The sequence below is a fragment of the Palaemon carinicauda genome, chromosome 2, assembly GCF_036898095.1.
Source record: "Palaemon carinicauda isolate YSFRI2023 chromosome 2, ASM3689809v2, whole genome shotgun sequence".
In the NCBI taxonomy this organism is placed as follows: domain Eukaryota; kingdom Metazoa; phylum Arthropoda; class Malacostraca; order Decapoda; family Palaemonidae; genus Palaemon; species Palaemon carinicauda.
The window spans coordinates 127,744,852-127,747,351 of record NC_090726.1 but is presented as its reverse complement, the minus strand read 5'-3'; the positions used below and the strand labels follow the sequence as shown (position 1 = coordinate 127,747,351).

The 2,500-nt window shown below is 43.5% G+C and overlaps 15 non-coding genes across 15 annotated transcripts; all 15 read right to left on the bottom strand.

Annotated features, from left to right (window-relative positions):
• Nucleotides 1-25: 25 nt before the first annotated feature.
• TRNAT-UGU (transfer RNA threonine (anticodon UGU)) lies at nt 26-97 on the bottom strand. Its single transcript has one exon. It is a non-coding gene; the product is annotated as a tRNA-Thr (tRNA).
• A 98-nt stretch (nt 98-195) lies between these two features.
• On the bottom strand, nt 196-267 carry TRNAT-UGU (transfer RNA threonine (anticodon UGU)). The gene has a single exon. It is a non-coding gene; the product is annotated as a tRNA-Thr (tRNA).
• A 98-nt stretch (nt 268-365) lies between these two features.
• TRNAT-UGU (transfer RNA threonine (anticodon UGU)) lies at nt 366-437 on the bottom strand. Its single transcript has one exon. It is a non-coding gene; the product is annotated as a tRNA-Thr (tRNA).
• A 98-nt stretch (nt 438-535) lies between these two features.
• TRNAT-UGU (transfer RNA threonine (anticodon UGU)) lies at nt 536-607 on the bottom strand. The gene has a single exon. It is a non-coding gene; the product is annotated as a tRNA-Thr (tRNA).
• A 98-nt stretch (nt 608-705) lies between these two features.
• On the bottom strand, nt 706-777 carry TRNAT-UGU (transfer RNA threonine (anticodon UGU)). The gene has a single exon. It is a non-coding gene; the product is annotated as a tRNA-Thr (tRNA).
• A 95-nt stretch (nt 778-872) lies between these two features.
• Nucleotides 873-944, bottom strand: TRNAT-UGU (transfer RNA threonine (anticodon UGU)). Its single transcript has one exon. It is a non-coding gene; the product is annotated as a tRNA-Thr (tRNA).
• Nucleotides 945-1,042: 98 nt separating this feature from the next.
• Nucleotides 1,043-1,114, bottom strand: TRNAT-UGU (transfer RNA threonine (anticodon UGU)). Its single transcript has one exon. It is a non-coding gene; the product is annotated as a tRNA-Thr (tRNA).
• Nucleotides 1,115-1,209: 95 nt separating this feature from the next.
• On the bottom strand, nt 1,210-1,281 carry TRNAT-UGU (transfer RNA threonine (anticodon UGU)). Its single transcript has one exon. It is a non-coding gene; the product is annotated as a tRNA-Thr (tRNA).
• Nucleotides 1,282-1,379: 98 nt separating this feature from the next.
• TRNAT-UGU (transfer RNA threonine (anticodon UGU)) lies at nt 1,380-1,451 on the bottom strand. The gene has a single exon. It is a non-coding gene; the product is annotated as a tRNA-Thr (tRNA).
• A 95-nt stretch (nt 1,452-1,546) lies between these two features.
• On the bottom strand, nt 1,547-1,618 carry TRNAT-UGU (transfer RNA threonine (anticodon UGU)). The gene has a single exon. It is a non-coding gene; the product is annotated as a tRNA-Thr (tRNA).
• Nucleotides 1,619-1,713: 95 nt separating this feature from the next.
• TRNAT-UGU (transfer RNA threonine (anticodon UGU)) lies at nt 1,714-1,785 on the bottom strand. The gene has a single exon. It is a non-coding gene; the product is annotated as a tRNA-Thr (tRNA).
• Nucleotides 1,786-1,880: 95 nt separating this feature from the next.
• Nucleotides 1,881-1,952, bottom strand: TRNAT-UGU (transfer RNA threonine (anticodon UGU)). Its single transcript has one exon. It is a non-coding gene; the product is annotated as a tRNA-Thr (tRNA).
• A 95-nt stretch (nt 1,953-2,047) lies between these two features.
• TRNAT-UGU (transfer RNA threonine (anticodon UGU)) lies at nt 2,048-2,119 on the bottom strand. Its single transcript has one exon. It is a non-coding gene; the product is annotated as a tRNA-Thr (tRNA).
• A 95-nt stretch (nt 2,120-2,214) lies between these two features.
• TRNAT-UGU (transfer RNA threonine (anticodon UGU)) lies at nt 2,215-2,286 on the bottom strand. Its single transcript has one exon. It is a non-coding gene; the product is annotated as a tRNA-Thr (tRNA).
• Nucleotides 2,287-2,381: 95 nt separating this feature from the next.
• On the bottom strand, nt 2,382-2,453 carry TRNAT-UGU (transfer RNA threonine (anticodon UGU)). The gene has a single exon. It is a non-coding gene; the product is annotated as a tRNA-Thr (tRNA).
• Between the last annotated feature and the right edge of the window lie 47 nt (nt 2,454-2,500).

Below are 2,500 nucleotides of genomic sequence, written 5' to 3'. Positions count from 1 at the left end.
TAAAAGTTTTCCAAGGAATGTCATTTGCCCCCTGAGAGAATCGAACTTTCGACCCCTGGTTTACAAGACCAGTGCTCTGCCCCTGAGTTAAGGAGGCTTCAGACACCTGTTCTCTATCTGTCATTTAACTCTTTCGTAACTGAAGGAATGTAATAATAACTTCAGAAGAATAAAAGTTTTCCAAGGAATGTCATTTGCCCCCTGAGAGAATCGAACTCTCGACCCCTGGTTTACAAGACCAGTGCTCTGCCCCTGAGTTAAGGAGGCTTCAGACACCTGTTCTCTATCTGTCATTTAACTCTTTCGTAACTGAAGGAATATAATAATAACTTCAGAAGAATAAAAGTTTTCCAAGGAATGTCATTTGCCCCTTGAGAGAATCGAACTCTCGACCCCTGGTTTACAAGACCAGTGCTCTGCCTCTGAACTAAGGAGGCTTCAGACACCTGTTCTCTATCTGTCACTTAACACTTTCATAACTGAAGGAATGTAATAATAACTTCAGAGGAATAAAAGTTTTCCAAGGAATGCCATTTGCCCCCTGAGAGAATCGAACTCTCGACCCCTGGTTTACAAGACCAGTGCTCTGCCTCTGAGCTAAGGAGGCTTCAGACACCTGTTTTCCATCTGTAACTTAAATCTTTCGTAACTGAAGGAATGTAATAATAACTTCAGAGGAATAAAAGTTTTCCAAGGAATGCCATTTGCCCCCTGAGAGAATCGAACTCTCGACCCCTGGTTTACAAGACCAGTGCTCTGCCTCTGAGCTAAGGAGGCTTCAGACACCTGTTCTCTATCTGTCACTCAACTCTTTCGTAACTGAAGGAATGTAATAACTTCAGAAGAATAAAAGTTTTCCAAGGAATGTCATTTGCCCCCTGAGAGAATCGAACTCTCGACCCCTGGTTTACAAGACCAGTGCTCTGCCTCTGAGCTAAGGAGGCTTCAGACACCTGTTCTCTATCTGTCATTTAACTCTTTCGTAACTGAAGGAATGTAATAACAACTTCAGAAGAATAAAAGTTTTCCAAGGAATGTCATTTGCCCCCTGAGAGAATCGAACTCTCGACCCCTGGTTTACAAGACCAGTGCTCTGCCTCTGAGCTAAGGAGGCTTCAGACAACTGTTCTCTATCTGTAACTTAACTCTTTCGTAACTGAAGGAATATAATAACTTCAGAAGAATAAAAGTTTCCCAAGGAATGTCATTTGCCCCCTGAGAGAATCGAACTCTCGACCCCTGGTTTACAAGACCAGTGCTCTGCCTCTGAGCTAAGGAGGCTTCAGACACCTGTTCTCTATCTGTCACTCAACTCTTTCGTAACTGAAGGAATGTAATAACAACTTCAGAAGAATAAAAGTTTTCCAAGGAATGTCATTTGCCCCCTGAGAGAATCGAACTCTCGACCCCTGGTTTACAAGACCAGTGCTCTGCCCCTGAGCTAAGGAGGCTTCAGACACCTGTTCTCTATCTGTAAGTTAAATCTTTCGTAACTGAAGGAATATAATAACTTCAGAAGAATAAAAGTTTTCCAAGGAATGTCATTTACCCCCTGAGAGAATCGAACTCTCGACCCCTGGTTTACAAGACCAGTGCTCTGCCTCTGGGCTAAGGAGGCTTCAGACACCTGTTCTCTATCTGTCATTTAACTCTTTCGTAACTGAAGGAATGTAATAACTTCAGAGGAATAAAAGTTTTCCAAGGAATGCCATTTGCCCCCTGAGAGAATCGAACTCTCGACCCCTGGTTTACAAGACCAGTGCTCTGCCTCTGAGTTAAGGAGGCTTCAGACACCTGTTCTCTATCTGTCACTCAACTCTTTCGTAACTGAAGGAATGTAATAACTTCAGAAGAATAAAAGTTTTCCAAGGAATGTCATTTGCCCCCTGAGAGAATCGAACTCTCGACCCCTGGTTTACAAGACCAGTGCTCTGCCTCTGAGCTAAGGAGGCTTCAGACACCTGTTCTCTATCTGTCACTCAACTCTTTCGTAACTGAAGGAATGTAATAACTTCAGAAGAATAAAAGTTTTCCAAGGAATGTCATTTGCCCCCTGAGAGAATCGAACTCTCGACCCCTGGTTTACAAGACCAGTGCTCTGCCTCTGAGCTAAGGAGGCTTCAGACACCTGTTCTCTATCTGTCACTCAACTCTTTCGTAACTGAAGGAATGTAATAACTTCAGAAGAATAAAAGTTTTCCAAGGAATGTCATTTGCCCCCTGAGAGAATCGAACTCTCGACCCCTGGTTTACAAGACCAGTGCTCTGCCTCTGAGCTAAGGAGGCTTCAGACACCTGTTCTCTATCTGTCACTCAACTCTTTCGTAACTGAAGGAATGTAATAACTTCAGAAGAATAAAAGTTTTCCAAGGAATGTCATTTGCCCCCTGAGAGAATCGAACTCTCGACCCCTGGTTTACAAGACCAGTGCTCTGCCTCTGAGCTAAGGAGGCTTCAGACACCTGTTCTCTATCTGTCACTCAACTCTTTCGTAACTGAA